The sequence below is a fragment of the Erpetoichthys calabaricus genome, chromosome 4, assembly GCF_900747795.2.
Source record: "Erpetoichthys calabaricus chromosome 4, fErpCal1.3, whole genome shotgun sequence".
NCBI lineage: Eukaryota > Metazoa > Chordata > Cladistia > Polypteriformes > Polypteridae > Erpetoichthys > Erpetoichthys calabaricus.
Genome location: NC_041397.2, coordinates 275,771,725 through 275,794,776, shown reverse-complemented (window position 1 = coordinate 275,794,776; position 23,052 = coordinate 275,771,725). Strand labels below are relative to the sequence as shown.

Sequence of the window (23,052 nt, the reverse complement as noted above, 5' to 3'; positions counted from 1 at the left end):
TTTTGAGGATCTGAGTTAAAAAAGAATTTTAACATTTCTTTCTGTTGATATCATTAATGTGGAGGAATAAAAACAGTAAATATCTTGGCTTCACCTGACAGTCTTACACCAAAAGACTTTGCCATATCAGTCTATTTGATGACCTACATGGTGGAAGGGATGCAATCCTAAACCAAACACGTGGCAAAGTGAATGTCAGTAGTGTGTATAACTAATTAAACTTAATTCAGCAGCAATTAGGACTTTCCTAGTTGGTACCTCAAATCGGATCTCTTCAAAGACTGAATAAAGAAATATGAAACTTCTGTAGTTTGCACAATTGGTCAAGGCTCTTTTCTTTTTCTTGATTTTTGGATCCAATGGAATTACTAGACATGTGTCAGGACATTTATCGGGTTTCAAAGCTCGTTAATAATCTATGTTATGTTTTGTTTGTGTGCTTTCTGACTTTCCCCTGTATATAGTGTCACACACGTGCGCATGGGAGGCAGCTAAAGGGCTTTAGTAAGGGCAGTTCTGAATCATACCAGGATGTGGCAGAGTGCACTGACTCTATTTCTCCCTTTCCTGCAGACCATTCACGGGAGATTCCACCTGGCCCTTTTGACGTCACTTCCGGGTCCGAGCCTATGGAGGAAGACCTTACCGGCTACGGCCCCTGTGATGTCACGTCCGGGCTCGTGCCTATGGCTGAAGACCATCATGAGCCCGACCCCTATGATCTCACTTCCTGTCTTCCCCTTTAAAAGCCTCCACCTTTTCCCTATTCCCTCAGTTCTGTTTTGGACTCGGTTTTGTGCACATCAGTGCTGTATTCATTTTTCGATTTTGCAGCCAGGATTCCAATTATACAAGTGGCTGCCCCAAACCTTGCTATGACTCTGTGTGGAGTTTGTGACAATAGATACTACTGTGATGTCACGCAAACCCGACCCTTCCCGTATGCAGACCACGCACTGTGCATGGGCACAAGATCAGAGAACTGATGTGTTGGGTGGGCATTGAGGGTTCACAGACCTCTGAATTGGAAGCTCTGCTGGAAAACCAATTGGATTGCACATTTTTGTTGTTTGGTTTATTTCAACTGAGTCAGTTAACTTGCCTCATATCACTTATCTTAACCATAGGGTAACTGGGCATATCGCATAACATCACTGATGTATAATGCAAAGTGACAGCCTCCTCAATGAGGTCTGCAGCTTGATTCTATTGGGGTTATTACTGTTTCATGAATTGTCAAATTAACATTCTTGACAGACACCTGTTGCAATAATTTTACATTAATAAACAGAGACATAGCTTCAGTCAACACCAGTCAGGAGTGCAGAACAAAATGAAAGCATGAAGAAGCAGCTTGTGCTGCACTTGTAGTTGTATTTAGAAATCTAAATTTGTCCAAATTCCAGTAAGTAAGCTAATGTTACATCAATTGCTACTACACTAAAGCTAGTGGTTTACTGGAGTAATGGAGTAGCATTATGTGTAATAGTTTTGATATTGAGTTCATAACAGATATTATCTGATGTTACAGTAATTAGATGACACATTAGAACACTCGATAGACGAGAACAGGCCATTCAGCCCAACAAAGCTCGCCAGTCCTACCCACTTATTGTGTAAGTTGAGTTTTGAAAGTCCCTAAATTCTTACTGTCTACCACACTATTTGGTAGCTTATTCCAAGTGTCTATCGTTCTTTGTGTAAAGAAAAACTTCCAAATGTTTGTGCAAAATTTACCCTTAACAAGATTCCAACTGTGTCCCCATGTTCTTGATGAACTCATTTTAAAATAACAGTCTCGATCCACTGGACTAATTCCCTTCATAATTTTAAACACTTCAATCATGTCACCTCTTAATCTTCTTTTGCTTAAACTGTATAGGCTCAGCTCTTCTATTCTTTCCTCATAATTCCTCATCCCCTGTAGCCCCGGAATCAGCCTAGTCGCTCTTCTCTGGACCTTTTCTAGCGCTGCTATGTCCTTTTTGTAGCCAGTAGACCAAAACTGCACACAGTACTCCAGATGAGGCCTCACCAGTGCATTATAAAGGTTGAGCATAACCTCCTTGGACTTGTACTCCACACATTGAGCTATATAACCTGACAGTCTGTTAGCCTTCTTAATGGCTTCTGAACACTGTCGGGAAGTTGGTAGCTTCGGGTCCACTATGACTCCTAAATCCTTCTCATAAGGTGTACTCTCGATTTTCCGACCGCCCATTGTGTAATCAAACCTAACATTTTTACTTCCTATGTGTAACGGTTTACATTTACTGACATTAAATTTCATCTGCCACATATTTGCCCAAGCCTGTATGCTATCCAAGTGCTTCTGTAATGATATAACGGATTCCAAATTATCTGCTAATTTGGTATCTTCTGCAAACTTAACCAGCTTGTTACTTATATTCCCATCTAAATCATTTATATATATATTAAAAATTGCAGCGGCCCTAGCACTGACCGCTGTGGAACACCATTCTTAACATCAACAATTCTGCACCTACCTACAAACATCACCCTGAACTCCCACTTCTTTTAATTTGATGCCCAACCTCTCATGTGGCACCTTATCAAATGCTTTCTGATAGTCCAGATAAATAATATCATCTGCTCCACTTTCATCGTATCCTTTTGTTGCGTCCTCATAGAATTCCAGCATGTTAGTAAAACACGACCTCCCTTTTTTGAACCCATGCTGACTGTTCAGAATAACTCCTGTCCTTGCCAGGTGTTGCTCAATCTTATCCTTAATAATTCCTTCCATTAATTTTCCTGTGATGCATGTTAAGCTTACTGGCCTGTAGTTGCTTTGTTCTGCCCTGTCACCCTTTTTATATAATGGGATGATATTTGACATTTTCCAGTCCTTTGGAATTTCTCCAGTGCGCAGTGTCTTCCACATGGGTGAGGACTACCGCCATACTGTATGAACCTCAGGACCAACACACATTGATAAAGGCTGCTAATGTTAGCCGACATATGATGTGCTCTTGTATTGAGGACATGTTGGTAAATTTCACTGACAAAAACAGACTCTTACTTACTAGTTAGTCATCAGCTGAAATGCTGAAAAGCACCAAGCAAACAACTTTGACATACAGAAAGAGCAATTAGCTTAGTTTATCTTCAACTGCTGGTTCATTTTATTAGCAGCTAAAATTACAGATTTAGTTAATACCTTATTGTTATCAGCTGTCATTGGAAGGACAAAATGAAGTTTAGATAAATTCATAAGTGTAGGTCATATATTCATGTGTTAATTTTTTAAATATCTAAATATTCAGCTTCATTTTGACCCTGTATTTACTGCATTAAGCAAGTTAGTAATAGTAGTAGTAATTTTTACTGTGTTATTATTAATAGTAGTATTATATATATTACTATCAGTAATAGCAGTAGTTGTATTTTATTTTATTATCTTTATTATTATAAGTAGTAGTAGTACTACTTGTATTAAAAGTGTTTTTTATATGAGAGTAACAATGAGTAACAGCACAATGACACCCTGGACCATTATTATTATTATTAATTAGGATTTCATTTATAAAGGAAGAAATTAATTGGTATATCATTGCATTAAATACCATTGAAGTCCAAATACCATTGAAATCTATGGGTAGCCCTCCAAAATGCAGCAACCCTTCCAGTTAGCAGTTTTTCTCAACTTAAGCAAAACTTACCATTCCAGTTAGGGCCCCAGTTTGACTAGAGGCAGCACTGATACCATGTATAGCGTCTTTCACTACAGCAAATGCAGGCCCTGTGCCTGATCCTGTCCAACACAGCAATCTGGTGCAATTCATGATCTATTCATCATTACCTGATATTTGAAGCATGGGAACACAGTTATTTTGTCAGCTTTTTTGCACTTTCAAAATGCTGGCAACAATGAAGTAAGTAAACAGGTCTCAAATTTTACATAGGAAGAAACATGGAGATAATTCATGAAAAAAAAGTACAGTGTACCATGACTTGCTTTATGTATCATAATATCAGTATGTTGTATTTTGGATTAACCAATTGAAATATAACTGATTTTTTTTTTCAGGTGCCTTCTGTTGAAATGTGTAGCTGATGTGTTTTATAAGGTTTATACATCATTTCTTTCTACAGTTTATCAAAACTACAAGCTCATATTGCTGCCTTTTATGTGGGCAGAGTAATAGCTCACAAGTTAATTTGAGGTTGCACACCTTATGATTGAGGTTTGGGTGCTAAACTATACATGATGATGCTCGTTTTTCCTTTGTTGACAGAATTAAAGCACTAAGATGAAATCACTAAAGCATAAGGGGATGAAAACAGCCCGGCCCTATCTGTAAATTGTTCTTATCTCTTTTTGTCATGGGCTAATTACCTCTCATCTAGATTACTACAATTCTCTCTTCAATAGTCGTTGTGTGAGAAATATTATCGAGTTGTCCAAACTGCTATAATTAAAGTCCAGAAAGGCTCCAAGAGCCAAAGCTGAACTGAATACTTTAGCCTCCTGTCTTTTCTCTTAAATATTCACACTCTTTTACTGACCTCCTAAGCTTTACGTGTGACCCTGCATTATTACTTGTAGAATTAAAGAGCACTTCTGTGGTAATGAAGACTATTGAATGCCTTATTCTGAATTACCTCAAGAATACTACAAAAGACTTTCTGGACCCGTTTCAGTTTGTATAGAGACCCAACCGGTCTGTGGATGATGCAGTGAATTTAGGTCTGAGCTTTATTTCCCATCACATTGATGAGCCAGGGGCAGATGTGAAGATCTTGTTTGTGGACTTTAGCTCTGCTTTCAATACAATCATCCCAGAGCTCCTAGATAAGAAACTCACCCAGTTCAACCTGCAAAGTTCAATCTGTCATTGGATCACAGACTTTCTTACAGCTAAGAAACAGGACATGCGGTTGGGCACACACACGTCTGACCCATTAACACTTAGTACTGGTGTACTGCAGGGATTTGGCTTTCCCCAACTGCTCTCCTCACTTTACACAAATAACTGTGCCTCTGGCAATTCGTCTGTAAATCCTATTATATTTGCAGATGACATAACACTAATTTCAATCAATGATACAGTAACTCCATATACAGACAAGAGGCTGAAAATCTGACATTGTGGTGCAGCCATAATAATTTGGACCTTAACATTCAAAAAACTGAGGAGATAATCACAGATTTCAGGTCACCTGCTCCCCTATCACTTGTTTTAAATGGCTCAGCCACCGGGATTAACAGAATCATTTACAATTCTGGGCACTAAGTGGAAAAATAATATCATTTGCATTATTAAGAAAGCCCATCAGAGAATGTTCTTTCTGCATCAGCTGAAGAAATTCAATCTCCCTCAAGCAATATCGGTCCAATTCTACACAACCATCATTGAGTCCATTCTGACCTCATCTGTAACTGTCTGGTTTGGTGCTGCCTCTGTTCAGGCTAAGGCCAATCTGCAACACATTATCAAAGACAGGTGAAAGAATCATAGGCTGTAACTTACCGCATACTGAATCCGATATGAGTTCAGTGTAAGGAAGAGGGCCACAAAGATCATTGCTGATCTGACTCACCCAGGGCATCACCCGTTCAAAAGACTTCCCTGGAGAACATCTTTGTGCAGTGAAAGCTAAAACAACACATCACCTAAACAGTTTTTTCCCCATGAGCAGTTATTTTTACTAATCAGGTCTGTGGGTCTACTAACTATCTATATACTGTATACCTGCACACTAGACTGCCTGGACATTTTAATCCTACTATTGCTTTATTTTTGGTATTGCCCTTGTATGCTGTATCATATTTTATCATTTTATGTTATCATTTTGTATTTTATCTTCTTATATTTATCTTTTCTATTTTGTGAAGTCTTTGTATGTTGCAGCAATATTTTCAAGACAAATTCCTACTACATATTAATCTACCTGGCCAATAAAGTGAATTCTGGTTCTGATTATGCTTAGGTTCTTTATAAGCTAAGGAAGGAACATCTTGAGCTTTTAAAACAGGCCTTTTTCAAAGGGTCTTTGTTATGTTCTCTGCTCTTACTTTGCAATTCAATCTTCTTCTGAGTTTCCAATAATTGTTTTCAATATTACTATTATTATTTTATGATTTTCAAATTTTCTTGATATTCTGAGAAACTGAAACTTAGTTATGGAGGGCAGTATATAAATCAGTATACATATATTTATAAGGTTTCCTGAAAGAGTCCTTAAATTCAGTCGCACCGAAAAAACAAAGGTGACTAGAGCGCACAGAAACCCACTCTGGCTTAATAGAAGTACTTGCACTCTTAAATTAGAATGTTGAAAATAAGCGTGTAGATGGAGATAGAGAAATAAATGAAAAGAGATAAATCACCATGTACTTTTTAGAACAGCTGATAATCTGACAAATTGAAATTCTGGCCTGCTATGCAAAACGCCTACAAACATTAGCAATGCAGAGTTTTTGAAATGCTTTAAATGATAATTTAAGATACCAGATTCCAACATGATCTTGAAAACTAAACTAAATATTGCAATGTCAGATCACTTTTTATTTGGTAAGAGGACAGAAAATCATAATGTTAATTTCTACTACCTGTCACATAGACCACTAGTGAAAAAATCCAAGTCATATCCACATATCCCTAATAATTAAATTTACCTTTTCATTATTAATTATCTGAAATTTGTATTGTTGTCCTCATATTGATTTGGCAAAATTTTACCATTTTGGGTTGGAGACAGTGGCACTGACCAGAAAGCAGGAGACAGAGCTGGAAGTAGCAGAGTTAAAGATGCTAAGATTTGCACTGGGTGTGACGAGGATGGACAGGATTAGAATGAGGACATTAGAGGGTCAGCTCAAGTTTAACGGTTGGGAGACAAAGTCAGAGAGGGGAGATTGCGTTGGTTTGGAAATGTGCAGAGGAGAGATGCTGGGTATATTGGGAGAAGGATGCAAAGGATAGAGCTGCCAGGCAAGAGAAAAAGAGAAAGGCCTAAGAGAAGGCTTATGGATGTGGTGAGAGAGGACATGCAGGTGATGGGTGTAACAGAACAAGATGCAGAGGACAGAAAGATATGGAAGAAGATGATCTGCTGTGGTGACCCCTAATGGAAGCAGCCAAAAGAAGAAGATTATTAATTATCTGAAAATGTAGTCACCACACAGCTTAAGTCTTTCCTTACACATTACAGTTCCAGTTTGGCTTTCTCACCAGTCACAGTACAGAGAGGGCACTAACCCATTTTGTAAGAGACATTTTAATATCTTCTGTTTAAGGAGATACTTCAGTAATTATGTTGTTAGATTCTCTTACATAGGCTGAAAAATTATGTTAGACTGTCCTTGTGCGGCTTATAGTTCATATTTATAAAAGAGATTTCAGCAAGTACAGAAATGTACTGACAGTACTCCACTGTTATCTTCAGTAGTTAAATATGGTAGCCAGAAGGGTTCAGTATTCAGAACTTCACAGTTTGCACTTTACAAGGTTCTGCTGGGAAATAACCCTAGAAAACATAACATTCACTTCACTTATATTTAGCTTTCAAGTCCGTTCTGTTTATTTTTATGTAGCGCTGTTCAGGTGTAGGTGCCGAGTGCTATAACAAATTCTTACCAGGTCAATAAAGACTTGCTAAATATTCCTAAAAAAACATCTTGGGGATGTAGGAGAAAAAATGAAGTACTTACATAAGTTTCAGTAAAACACAGTTTTTAAACTTGACAGACATTTTTTTAACAAAACCTTAAACGCATGAACTGTATCTAATCTACTAAGTAATTGTAAAGTTGCACATCTACCGCCTATGTATTTCTAACTTAATTTTACATTCTCAACTGTTGTTCCTTTTTTTAACTAAGAAATAATTTGTCTGTGTCACTGTATGCCTCCTCCAGGTTCTGCCAACTTATCTTATTTCTATTTGAACTTGACAGTGTTCATAAATAAGAAAAATGTCTTGTTTAGGAAAAGCAACAAGTGTAAACTAATGTCACTTTGCCAATATGATAAGTTTGCTGTGTTTTTATTTGTTTGAATCAGCTATATTTGAATGTTAGCAATTCATTTTTTTGTAAAACAGATAAACACTGAAGTAGCTTTTTTGCATGTAATTTCTCATCATTAATACTCTGGCTTTCAATTAAAGTGCTTGTCATGTTGGTCTCTCTTTTCTACATCACTGTGGTTTTCCAACTCCTCGCTGTTGTAAATCTTGAAGAAAAAAAAACTCAAACAGATCATCCCATAAACCCCACATATTTCAAACCAAATTGCCAAAATGTCTACTTTTTATCAAGGTGATAGCAATTCCTTATCATCATCTAATGAAGTGCCTCTGATTAGTACCCCCTGGTTCTAATTATCTTCTCAAACTAATGATGCACTTACTTTTTCACATATACATTCCATATATTGACTTTTTCATTTAATAAATAATTTCAGTTTACTTTCACTCTGGTTCTTGTGGTGAAGATTGTGGCCTGATAAACCAGACTACAGTGATCCTCCACCGCGGAAGTTACTTTCCAGACCCATCAGCGATAGGTGAAAATCCACGATATAGAAAGACTATATAAACAAGCATTTTTTTTTTTATAGTTTAAGCCTTAAATAACCCCTCCCACACACTTTAAACACATGTAAACTTATTAAAACACACTTTGTAAACACATATGATATGTGGATGTCGGACTAAGGATTTGAGTAACATAATAAAAATAATAATAATAATAAATCCACGATATAGCGGGGGCACGATAGCTGAACCGCGATATAGCGGGGGATCAATGTACTCTGTTTTCAACAAACACTTTGTACTCCTCCTGAGGAAACCCAGTTAAGAGATGTAAACCCTCCAGCATGTCCTGGGTCTTCTCCCATAGAAGAAAATGATTTTTAAATGTCCTAAAGGTGACCCCTTGGAAACATCAAAATGCTCGTACTGCTTGATTTGGGTTCTCTCAATTCTAGGAAGCAGAGGTTCTACACCAGACTCCTCCAGATTTACTGAGTTGCTCACCACATCACAGACATTAAGTTCACCAACCCTTCTGAGGAATCAGTCATTTGTACTTACGATTTCATTCTTTCTGTCACTACTCAGTAGATTTTGGAAGTCTTAATCTTATGAGGTCAGGAGGGCAACATCATCTGCCAAGTGCAGAGACGTGGCATCTCTTTAGAGTCCCAAACTGGATACTGTCTAACATTGTTCTGTGCCTTGATACCCTATCCTCAAAAATGTTATAGACAAGGGAAGCAAGATGTACCCTTTCTAATTGTGCACATCAAGACATAACTAACAATCATCTGGTTCTTGCTAAAGCCTGAAATGAATGTACATATAATGCCACTCGACCAACAGCACTAAGCAAATTTAACTTTGTCATCATTCACTACAAATTCTTGCAGCTGCGTCCACTACCTATTTAAGTATGCAGTGGTGCACAGAGGCATCCATAAATAATGTCAATTTACAATTTTTGATGTTGTTTGTAAGTTGTGGTCAGATTTATCTTAGTTGAGTACTAGCACACTAGAACATCTAGTGGGGACTAGATGATTAATTATGTTCTGTGACCTGCAGGGGGCGTAACAACTAGACTCCCTGGGTGATGCTGTGATGATCCGGATTGGCTCCATGTCCTTTGGCAGGTTCAGCCCAGCGTCTTCAATATTCATAACTGAGAATGAGCCGGGCAAATAAGGACACAAAGAATCAGCAAGTGTTGGTGCAAAGTGATAAGAACTTTATTGACATCAAAGCGTTCAAAAAGTGCAGCGCCAAAATCCCTCATTCAATAAATAAATAATCCAATAAAGCAGGTGTTCTGTGCAGGCTAAAGAGTTCAATAAATGATTCCATTAAAATGAAGTTAAAACTCGGGCAGGTCTTCCTTTGAAAACATGAGAACCAAAGACTTTTCATAAAACCTGGTGTCTTCTCTTGCTACAAGACCCTGAAAGAAGAAGCAGAGGAGATGCCACATTTTAAAAAGAGGCACTGTGGCTTGCATTTGTTTTTAATGGATGGACTTTTTCCTGCCTGTGTGATTTTTACTTTCAATTTGTATGGATCTATTTATAGTTTGTTTTTAACCTCCCCATTTCACACTGCTTTTATTGGATTACTTATTTTTGGAGTGTCACTGCATTTTTTGAACATTTTGTTTTTGTGGAATAAAACACTTATCACTTTGCACCAGAGCTTGCAGATTGTTTGTGTCCTCATTTGCTTGGTTCATCCTAGGTTATGACTATCAATGGCTTTGGGTTCAAGCTGCCAAGGAGAGTGGAGCCATCTCAGACCGCTTCCGTCAGAGTTAGAGTGGTTACTTTTCCACCAAAACCCAGGAATACTTCCAGGGCAACAAGATTTGTCCCCTGGAAGCAGTTTTGGGTGAAGCAGAACCACTTCATGACATAGCAGCCTACCTCCAGCAGCTCCCCAAGCTGGACCCGAGGATCCTAAAAGGGCTGCCCACCAAAACTCTGATTGAAAATATATGGGTGTCCAAATGGGAGCCATACTAAAGGGATACCGCCACCTAGTGTACTTGGGAAGTACATGGCTCCAAGAAGGCAGTCTGCTACTTTCCTTCCCTTAGTAATGGCCTCTGTTGAAGCAGATTAGGTAGCACAGACACCCTCAGTCCCAAAGAAGGCACTCGAAGTCTCAGGACAGGCAGGCAGAATCAAACTTTATTATGTAATGCATACACAGTCCCAGTTCAAATGAACTGAGCAATTACTGAATACGGCAATCTTGTATTTATTGCAATTCTTATCAAAAGTTTCACCTCAATCAATTTCACTCCACACTTCTTTCTGACTCCAATTTCCCATGGCCTTGGTTCTACCTCTTACTAATTCCACCATTGTTTCCTAGCTTAATGAATATGGCATTCTATCTTATCCTTCAATGGCATCTGGCAGGCTTCCTCCCTTCCTGGGTCCTGTCTAGTTCCTGCCACCATTATTTGCAGCCTTCAGTCCTTGACCGCCACCTGAAGAAGGGGGGTGGGTTGTGGTAGTCGTTGGGGGAGTGGGCTTTCTTTGCATACTTGACCTTGAGTCATAAAATACTGGTAGTTTCTAGCTTGCTAAGAAAAATAAAAAATATACAGCCACAAGCCTTTTGTGACTTAACCCTTACTATACAAACATCTATTAGGATATACAGTACTGCTTACTTTCATACTTGCTTATGATTCTTTTTGAATATATGCAAATCATCAACTTTAAGAATATACTTTTCTATACCTCCTGACTGGCAAAGGTACTACTAACCAACCTGGTCAGGACACCCATCCATCCATCTCCTTCCTTTATGAAAGCTTCCTGGCCAGTTAAGGAACCATCCACCTTGGCCGAGATGCCAGCCAACCAGTGTCATCTATGATAGTCCTTATAGAAAGTATAAAATCACAGAATCTGTGGTACATGCTTTTCACATGACCAAATGTGACTTAGTGGTTAGTCTGCCTATAGTTCACCTGAAGAAGAGTGCAATAATGAGAGTAAAGTTAACAGTGAAAATATCTCAATTCATCTCAAAAAGCACAAATTTAGAAAGACCAACATTCAAGATACAATGCAAGTAAGACGATTTTACCAAACATAAATATTTTATGGCAAATCCTTAGTCCTATGTTATTTTTTCCCAACAATACTATGTTAAATATGCATTACTACAAAATGCCCTCATGGTACTTTGGGCATGTTTATATCAAACGGCTCCGTTGTAAATATCTTCCTTCCTGAAACAGCTTCTCTTTGTCCCCATTTAACTGGTCCTACATTACAGTGCAGCCATAGCAAATACTGATATTAAGCCAAGGCAGAACAAAATTTGTTTTTAGTTTCAGTAGTGAACATTGAGAAATCTACACATTTGACCTACATCAATTTAGATAAAGTAAATGTATGAATATTTGGCCAGCTTTCAATTTTGGCAACGAGGGGCTCTTTGATTTGAATATTATTTTATCACATCATTATCTGCATGCACTATCTCAAGGCACTTAGCATAGCAAAAAACATTACATTATAATATTAGACGGACAACTGATCATTACAATAAAGACTAAAAAGCAGATTTAATTAATAATGTTAAATGCAGACCTAACTGATACCAGAAGGCTTTTAAAATTATATCTTAACATTTTTAACTGCAAATATTACAGGAAAACACCTACACAAAACAGCTAAAATATAAAAATACAAAGAAGACTACCTGGCAAAGTAAAAGAACAGGATAAATAAGGCCAAGATAATAGTATCAACAACTAAACATACTCCAGAGCATCTCATTGGTTAGCATGGACAATTTGGCAGATCAAGTAGTCATTTCAGTCAAGGAACATCAGGGCTTATAAGGCAGCAAGCTGGAAACAAAAACTGAATGAGGTGCCAGACCATCAGAGGACACAATCTCTCACACACATTCCATTTATCATGTATTTGCTTGGGATAGGGAAACAAATGGAGAAGCCAGAGAAAAGCTTATGCATATACTAGGAGAACATGCAAAGCACACCCAGACGACACTCAGTCTATGAACACAGTTCCTTTTATCAGTGAGTTTTAGCTGGTACTGTTAAAAGTCATAAATGACTGCAACATAATCAAAACATGTGAAATCTGAAGACTAGCTGAGCCTAAGGAGCCACATAGAAACACATTGGAAGTTCTAGAGATTGGAAGCCACAAAGGTTATAGAGAGTTCGATGAAGTTGCTAATGTAAAAGAGGTAACTGAGGGATGATGTCATCCAGAATTTTATGTATGCCAAAACTCTAGTAGCAGCATTATGGACCGGATGTACAGTAATTGATGTATAGTTGATGTAGGGAGGTCTTAGTCCAAATGAAACATAGTTAGACTCTGGCAAGGCATTATAAATGCTAAGGCAAAGTTCTGACTAACCTTCCACTGGATTCAATGATTAGGCTAGTGTCTCGTATGACTCCATGGCTGGTTACAGTGGTCAGTGGTATGGTTTGGAAGTAAAATAGGAGTTAAGGTTTTGGATTTGTCTAGATAATCAACAACAAGTAGTTCAATGTCCTTTGTGGTGAGTCATTGGAAGTCTGAAGCCAGTCAGGGAATTAAGCCTTTGAGGCTAACACTTAACTTGTCCAAGGTGAATGTGGATCCAGAAATTGTATTCAGATTAGGTTGGGTGTCACACTTTGATTTACAACTAGGCTTTGTAGTACTAGGGTGTTGTACCGTGTTGAACCGTTACGGCTATAGCGAGAAGTTAAGCAAAATGACACCTTTTATTGGCTAACTAGAAAGATTACAATACACAAGCTTTCGAGGCACCTCAGGCCCCTTCTTCAGGCAAGATGTAATCAATCAACAATGCTTTGGAAATGGTCAAGTAATGAGCTCTAAGAAATGCCAAAGTAGGTTGTTAAAGCTCACCTGTTCTAAAAGGGGAGAAGAGTTTGTAGATGTTCTAATTAGAGGTTAGGATAATGAAAATTTCATGGGCAAGAATTTTAACAAATATGTATCAGTGCTCCAATGGCCCCATATGCATGAATGTTGATGTGTACTGTACATGAGTTTGCCTTACAGTGGTCTGGTGTTCAGTCCAAATCTGCCAGTATAGGTATGTACAACAAGTTAGAAAATGTGTGCAAGGCATAGCAATCAGGTGTGTTTGGTGGCTAAGTTACACTGACATGAAGGTGAAGCATTATACATTCTTTTTACTTCAAGAGTTAATTATGTTATTTTTCTTTATTAAATATTTTTGTAGCAATGAGTCAAGTTCAAAAATAGCAGTGATAATAGGAAGCAATTACATGTCTTAGTAGGCTACATTAAATACCTGCTTCTTAACAGTACTTGTCATTACGTTAAAAACGTAACCTAAATAGGCTTGTGGTGGCTCAATAGCTTTCGTATATAAAAGATTCTAATTCAAGTGATCTGAAAATGGCATCAGTTAACATGTGCTAGTGGTGTAGGGTCTGTGACTAACTTTTTCTATTTTTATAAACATAACATTTTTGAAAGTATACCCACTAGAGTAGTATCCAATAATTACCAAAAGGAAAATAAGTACTAATCCAAAATGACCAAAAGTAGCCTTAAATTGCTATTAGTATTACCTTATGAGAGGAGAACAGCAACTGAAATAAGCTCCCCATCCAGAAAATAATGTTAGTTAAAACCCTGTAATTCATTAAAATCATATAAATAATTAAGGATTTGGTAAGGAACATTTATTGTGTAACATGAATACCAAACGTGACACTAACCTTAAAGATGTGAATTGCAGTCTCATGATACACAGAATCTTGTGTAGCCCAAAACCACACAGAGAATGCCTCAATGGGCTTTAACAGGTCCTGTTTATGACAGCCCCCAGCCTTGACTCCGTAAGAAGACAAGAACAAACTCCCAAAAAATGTTGTCAGAAAAAAAATGGAAGAAATCTTGACAAGTGATTCAGAGAGCTAACCCATTCTAAGTAGGTTTGGGCGTGCAATGGGTGTCAAAAATGGGGTAAATACAACACACAAAACAGAATGCAAGTAATCCTCTTCACAGAGTTACAAGGCCAATGTATCATCGCCACCACAGAAATACAGCACAACAATATAAACTACTTTGTTCTTGCACACTGCTCACTTACCAAGTACAGGCTCAAAGTGCCTCAAACAACAAAAGTGACTCTTTAGACATAAACTGAAGACTCGACTCAGATTATGTCACCCAATCTTTAGACATAAACTGAAGACTCGACTCAGATTATGTCACCCATTTCCCACTAAGCAACTCTTTTAGAATGGCACAAGATAGAGTTCTGCTTCATCCTTCATCATCTACGACACCATTAAACTCTTCACGCACTGTGGAAGCTGAACATCGCAATGTAGTTTTTGTTGAATGAATGGCAAGAGGCTCCGTCTTCTGTTTGCATATCAATCACAGTTCCCTTTCTAAACTCATCATAGGTTTATACTGTATTAATTAGTGGAGCTGCATCCTTCCCATGTAATTAATTAGTTCAAACAACATCTAGTTGAAGGTTAGTAATGCAAGTTCTTTACAGCAATAATCTGCAGATAATTTATGTTCAGTCAGTTCAGTCTTATATACAGTATGCTTACATAATTGCTTTCCTCTTCCATTCATTTCCTCTGTGTGTGTGTGTGTGTGTAATTTTATATTTACTTCCCTAAAAGCAGCAGGACAACAGTGCTGCTGTTTGAGCTCCATGCACATTCTTGCCCTTTCCATGGTGTTGTACTGGGGATTTGAGTGTCTGGTGGACCACTAAAAGAGGAAAATATACAAAATATACAAGTTGCGGTAAATGTTCTCAATGAAAAAAACTGAAACAGTAAACTAATTTGTAGTTGAAGTCATACCGAAAGTTTCTCTGTTTTAAATCAGATGTGTTTACAGATTCGAAAAAGCATTTCAATGGGAGATTTTGAAATTTCAAAACATTGTACAGCACAACCTATTTGATATCTCTCAACAAAAATGAAACTGTCTCAACACATTTCCTTGAAGAATAAATATGCCAAATTCAACAAAATCATTCCATAGGAAGCTGAGTTGTTTAATTCAGATACTGTAGAGGTGGCTATCACTATAGGTGCTTCTTGCATTACATGCAACCTAAAAATGGTTTAAGTACCATTTGTTTAATGAACATCCTAGAGGTAATGGTATCTTTAATTATGGTTGCCTTACATTAGTTAAAAAAGGTGTCGCTACAGACAAAGCAGACATTAAACAAACATATTATATGTAGAAAACCCCATATACACTGCAAAAACAGCAAAACCAAATGAAATATGGCATTCAATAATAGGTAAGATATCCTTTATTAGGAAATGTAGTCTCAATGTTCTGAGGCCAAGTCATCTGAGATGTGCATAACCCAAACAACTGGAGCAGCCATCCATTTCAATTGATGTGGGACCAAGCCGTTCCAATGAAGAACAACAATATAACTGCATCATTTACTTATAGCTTTTTCTACTCTGTAACTAACTAACTAATTATTTTTAGGGCATTAATAGTACTATTATCAAAATAGTAGTTTTAACTCAATTTGCAAAAATATTTTACATTTACATTCATTTACACATAGCCAGTCATTTAAAAAGCTCAAGGAATTTTGTGGCTTGTAGGCTGAAGCAGAATGCAGGAGAATGCGGGTCTTCAGAAATTTTCAGTAATATGACTGCACGTCCTCATAACACCACTAGGTGGAGAAGTGAAGGTTGATTTGGTGTGCGTTGCATTTGTGCTTCTATCAGAAAAACAACACGTCCGAATCTCAGTCGACAGTCAGTGACAATCTTTATTCACCTAAAAAATGTAGTTTGTTTACTCTGTCATGCATGCGTGTCAAAGAATCTCCTTGCTGGCTCACTTTTTTGGTAACCCACTGGGGCGAGAGGGGATGCTGTCGCTAACTGTGTTGTCTCCTTTTCTTCAGCCGCTCCAAAAAAACGCCCAGTGAGGGAAATTAGCTCCGCCCCTTCTGGTCCTCCCGTTATAAGAAGCCTGACTGCCTCCTAAGCACTAAGGTGTCTTTTCAGACCGATACCTGATGGGTTCAGAGCTCCACAGAAAACCTGCCATTTGTTAAGAAGGCTAACCAGAGCCATCAGCTTATGCAGATTGTTGCTAGAAGGCACTTTTTTAAGTTAAAGAAGAAAAATCAGAGATTAAAAGGGACGACCCGACTGCTATCCAAACTATTCTTCACTTGTCACAGCTTTGTTTTGACATGCGCTAGGCCACATCACAGCTCTTTAAACTTTGATTTATTTTAAACTCTTATCATAATGTAGTTTTTGAACATGATAGATATTTTTAAGATTTACAGGAACACAACAAAAACCCACAACTAATTATGGTAGTAAAAAATAAAAACACTAATAATAATATAGTTTATTAAATTGGGCTTTTCAAGATACACAGGGACACTTTTCAATATAAAACCTAAACTACACGGAGATGATAGCAGTACTGTAGCCAAACACTCAATGAAAATGTGTTCCATTCTCTTCATCCATATTTTATGTAACACTGATATACACAGTAAGTGAGTAATGGTGCTTTTGTGTATTACTGTAAAGTTTAAGTTACTGTATAATCTTCTATCTTTCTCTAACAAAATATACTATATTTCAAAAAAACTTACTGAGTAATCTTTTTTAAGAATATGTAATGTACAGTAATAACACCACTTGCTGTTATTGTAAAAAATGTACTGATTTAATACAAATTGAAGATGAAGGTAATATTAATATGGAACCTTGTATCTGAGCAGCTAAAATATAACAGAAGATTGGAAGTATTTTGACATTTCCTTTAAAGATTTTTATTGCCTTTATTGTGGTAGTGGATAAAAGACTAATGTAGCATAGTGCACTCATGCGGTTCTAAGATGATGTGAGCTTTGCTTTCTTTTTGTCCTTATATAACGGTAACACTGCTATAGAGAAAACATTACATAAATAGAGAAGCACACTAGATAATGCTGCTGAGTTCAATTCCTGACCGTGGCTGTTGTTTGAGTGTCCAAGTGGGTTTTTCTTCCACTTCCACAAGCACCTGTACATGTAGTAATTTAATTTGACTCTTGCCAAGTGGCTTTTCCACCTGCTTCAAAAACATAAGAAAAATCTCTTTATTTTTAATTTGATGTTACTCTTGGTTATTTTGTGCCCTGTGATGGACTGGCACACTGTCTGCAGTGGTTCCTGCCTTTGTGCCTAATGCTGTTGGGATGGGCTCGACCCCTCCACAAGCCTGAACTGGATTAAGCAGGTCTGAAGATATTATGCTACCTAGTGTCTTATAATATTGTTTGGTTGCTTTATTTTAATATCCTTTTTTTCTTTTTGTACTTCACATTGGGTAGGATAGGTCATTTAATGACAAAGAATATGCCAGTGTACATCGCTGAACAATCTGAGATGGCTATTGCCTATTTAGCATTCTCCAAAACACTTAAAGAACTGTAAAGCTGTGAATTAGATTTTCACAAAAAAAGAATTATTAAAAAAAAAAAATCCATCCATAAACTGAATAAGCTTAATGATGTTTTATAGTTGCAGGGAGTATATGGGATGCAAGGGTAAAGCAGGGTACAACATGAGAAGAAAGAATAAATTGTTGGATCTGTAAGGAAGCAGCACTGCATCTTTAAAATATAAACTATATATTTAAACGTTAGTGGCCAAACTACCCAAATTTCTTAAATAATGTAAAAGACCTATATGGTTAGAGTCAGCAGGACAGCCATGGCTTTTTCATAGATTGATTTTTCCTGATTTAGCTCTCCAATGTGTTGCGAGGCAAGTACCATGTACTGTAGCTATCTGCTTATGGGAGATAGTAAAGAATTTGAGCTAAATACCTGCCACATAGACTGACAGTAACATTTTACAAAGATATAGTGCTGTTAGATGTTTAATAGTCACCAAAGCTGTGGCAATCGCTTTTCCAGCCTCACAGTAGGTAGCAAGCCTGTCAAAAAGCATTTCTGATAATGCAGGAAAAATGAAAAGAATCTATACACTTTGGAGAATGACTGAAATAGCATCTTAAACGCTGGCCTTTACGAATGAAGGATATTTAATTGATTTTGATATTATTGCTATGAGCCAATCAAATACTACTTGTTTATTGTCAAAAAGCATGACTCGACCTCCTAGTGCGTCCTAGACGTAAAAACCATATCAAGCTGTATTTTAGCTGTCTGTCTCCTGCAGTTATTGCACTAAGCCAAAGAAGGCTAGTAAGAACCCCTGAGGAAGTGGATCCCTATGATGAAATTCGGAGGAATGATAATAGTCTTTAAGATAATAACAAACACACCATGAAGCAGATAAGATGTCAAAACAGGAAACTGCACACCCAGTAGCTGACAAGGACTAGATGATTTGTATTAAACAAGTGGTGGGTGATAAGGAAATTAACCTGTTTAAGGAACTTTTGATTTCCTGCTCACATAGCCACACAGATTTCAAGAAACTGCCTTTAAGCAAACGGAGATTAAGTGGTGGCATGATCAAAGTGTTAAAAATTATGCAAGAAATTAGTGCAGTGGATCCCTGCTGTTAGTTTAAAATAAATTCTTCAACAAGAACATGGGAGCAGAGCTGGAAACTTAAGGGCAGATTTCACACCAGGCACATGAAATAAATATCCAAGTAGTGTTGTGGAAAGTAGAACTTTCCTTCAAAACTTGTCACAACCTAGGAGAACAGGATGGACAAGATGAGACAGTATGACGTGTTTATCCTCAGGAACTTAGAAAATATATGCCAACTGTATTTACTTCAGTATCTTCTGACTGACCATAAGCTGGTATATTTTGGTAGATTAAATGCATTAAAAATAATTTAGTAACTACTGTAACTTGGCTTTGGAGTCTTTCTCTGATATTGTCCAAAGTGAACAATGCACCACTTTGGTTTAGACAGTTTAATTACTGCCTAGGGTCAGAGCAGCTAAGGCCCTGGTGGAAAAAAAAATGAATCATGAAAGTCTGCCTTAGTCAACCGGAAAGAATGGTGAGAAGCTGTGAAGGTGTAACTGACTACTTTTACCACCCTTATAATTAGTAAAGGGGGATAGGGACATAACTAGTACGCGGCACAAAAGAGCACCAGTCCATGAAGCAGATCATTCTTTACATGGTTACAAGGTGACCATCACAGCAGCAATAGATGTGACACAGGGGCTTGCAACTGGCCATTAGTTGTTACACTCACACACACGGTAGAACCATTCTCAAAACAGAGCTAATAAATTTTGCCAATCAACCTGAAAGTACAGCTTTAAACTGGCAGAAAGTTCAAGTTCAGGGAGAAAACCTGCTTAAAAATAAGGAAAACATTTAAATTCTTCTTAAAAATCGATCTGGAGCTCAGGCATTATACAGTGTCACGCATGTGCATCCGAGGATCTCCTTGCTGGCTAATTCAAGGTAGATGGTAACCAACAAGGGCGAGAGGAGGTGCTGTCACTGTGTTGTCTCCTTTTTCCCCGTAGCTCCCAGAAACCTCCCAATGTGGGAAACTAGCTCCGCCTCTTCCGGTCTTCCTGTTATAAAAAGCCCGGCTGCCTCTGCTGAATCGTCTTTTGAAACCAGTTAATGATGAGTGAGGGCTCTATGGGAGACCTGTATTTGTTGCAATGACCAAAGTTAAAAGCTTAATTTTCTTTTCTGTTTTGTATCCTGCAGGGTTATGTTAGCTATTGCCAGAAGGCACTTGTTTAAGTTTATAGAAGAAAAGCAGGGAATTAAATGGGACTACCCAGCTGGTGTCCCAAATATTCTTCGTTTGTTCTGAATTTGTTTAGATCCGTGCTTGGCTAGCTCACAACAGCAACATTACTGCCTGTAGTGATGGGCCACACTGCAGCTGATAGTCAACTTAAAAGCATGTCTTTGGACCAAAATAGGAAACCGCTCTGAATACAATGAAATTCTATGTGGTAAGCACATCAACTTACTTGTTTCCCAATTACTTTTTTTGTATGTTGCATATTTTTGCAGTATCAATATTTTCTACTTGAGAGAGGCTCAAATAAAAGTGTTTTCTGTTTCATTATTATGAATAATGACAGTGCTGAAATAATTTTTTCTGGTCAATTTTTCAATATTATTATTCTTCACTAACAACATTCCACATTGTAAATAAACCTAAAAAATGAATTTGCAGTTTCCAGAATGACAATTAAGGCTAACCTAGAGCAATACAGGAAACTATATTGGGAGATTGCTTCATATTCACTTATTCAGCCTGCATGAATGGAAACAACCAAACAGTTTAGATCAGTGGCTCACAAAGTGTCTCAGTCTAATGTCAATGTTATGGCAGACCACTTAAGGCAACAGTTGTTTTATGTATTTACATCTTACAATGTGTATTATAGCTGTAAGCTTGTGGCAAGGCTCTCAGCATGCTGCCCGTGAAGAGCACATTAAACAAAGCATCGATAAGTACATGGCACACACATACTGTATACACACACCCAAACAAAAACATACAACAGTAAATGACAACAGTTCTGGTCATTTGGAGGTGTTCTTAACCATTCTTGAGAATTTCATACCCATCCACAGGTATATGGTGCCTTCAGAAAGTATTTACACCCCTTCATTGTTTCATATTTTTGTATGTTGCAGTCTTATGCTAAATTAATTTAAATTGTTTTACCACATCAAGCTACTCTCAATATCCCAGAATGACAAAGTGAAAACAGGATTTTAGAAATTTTTGCATATTTATTAAAAAAAAAAATGGAAATATCACATTGACACAAGTATTCACACCCTTTGCTATGACACTTCTATATCTTGTTTAGGAGCCCACCAGTGATCAATTCAATTAACTGGACTTGATTAGGAAAAGCATACACATGTCAGGGTCCCGCAGAGGCCAGTGTGCATCAGAGCAAAAACCAAAACATTTCCTGAACACCTTAGAAATAGGATTATACTGAGGCACAAATCTAAGGAAGGCTATATATAAATTCTTATAGCACCGAGGTTTTCCAAAAGTTCAGTTGCCTTCATTATTCTAAAAGGAAGAAGTTTTATGTCTCTTTTAAGTCTCTAAGAATCATGTTTGGGGACAACTTGTTAAAAAGTTTGCAGTCAACAGCCACTGAAGAGGCTCCGCCCACAGAGTTCCTTCCTAAAAAAATGCCTCCAGTTTCTTCCAGTCCGTGCTATTTAAACATTTGGGGTTACAGTGTCCCATATCTCCTCATATATTAGACAACTACGTAAAGTAAGTGTAAAAAGACCAGGAGAGAGCAAAAGAAACTGAACAAAAGGCTTGAGGAAATACAAGGTTAAAATTACTGTTATTCATTCAAGAGCTCTGTAGCACAAGGTAACTAACACTTAATTAATTTGCTGTAATTTTGACTTTTGAATCTCTATATGGTATAAAAATGCAACAGTGTGTAGAGAATGTTATGGTCTATATACTGTATATTGACATGCACTTAATTGATCCCAGATCTGAACAGGACATTTGCTGTACTTTCTGACACATGACAGTGATAATGTGAATTTACCCTTGGGGATTAATAAAGTATCTATCTATCTATCTATCTATCTATCTATCTATCTATCTATCTATCTATCTATCTATCTATCTATCTATCTATCTATCTATCTATCTATCTATCAAAGCAGTCGGCAGTGAACGTGAGACCCATTGAATTCTGTCTTGTACACCTGAGGTTGCCAGGTATGGTACATTGATTAAGTGGCCCTAGATAATGGAAAAAACTCCCTTAAAGACACAAATAGGAAGGACTGTTGAGTTACCTAAGATTTTTAGCCAAAGCCAACTGATGTGAACAGACGAAAAAGGTGAAGTCTTTCATTCTTTTTTGTGTTCTTTGTGTTACAATGGGTGTTAATCCTTTTGAACAAAGTTCTAAGATAACTCTGTTTATGTGATGAAGGGTGGATGCTGGAAAAGTGTGATATTTTTTCTGCATAACAATCCTTGCGATAAACACTCATAATTAAACTGGTGCTGTTACCTCTTTCAATAGAAATGTCAAGGAAATTGATGCATCCATTCATTTCTTTTTCCATCGTGAATTGGATTGCGGGTAATACTGAGTTGATGTGGTTGTAGAATTCATTCAATTGGTTACTTTTTAATATGACGAATGTGTTGTCAATGTAGAGTATTCAGAGTTTATGTTTGAACTGAGTTAGAGCCACGCTTTCAAATCACTGCGTGACCAGTTCAGCTGATCTCTATTACCAAGACTCTTAGCAATCAGGAGATAGACATTTATAGGAAGCTTGGTTCACTACCACAAAATCAGTCCTACTTTTGTCACAGTTCAAAATGCTTATTCAAAATCAAAGTCAAGAAAACAAGACAGGTCGAAAATTAAAAGCCTTTTATGAAAATAAACACAGTATCATACACATAATTTAGCACGAATGTCTGCAAACCTGGATACAGAAATGACAAAGATGCTAACCTTTGCACTGACACATGGCTGAAGTCACAGAGATACATTC

The 23,052-nt window shown here is 37.4% G+C and overlaps 1 protein-coding gene across 7 annotated transcripts in view; it reads right to left on the bottom strand.

The window, feature by feature from the left end:
• Positions 1 to 23,052, bottom strand: part of frmpd4 (FERM and PDZ domain containing 4) — an 821,848-nt gene that overhangs the window by 307,354 nt on the left and 491,442 nt on the right. Inside the window, exon 1 of one of the 7 annotated variants that reach the window (XM_051925672.1) lies at positions 14,644 to 14,726. The exons of the other annotated variants lie outside the window; for them this stretch is intronic. The gene's annotated coding sequence lies outside the window, so the exon portion shown is untranslated. Of the gene's footprint in view, positions 1 to 14,643; positions 14,727 to 23,052 lie in introns of those variants that run through there. 7 annotated transcript variants of the gene reach the window in all.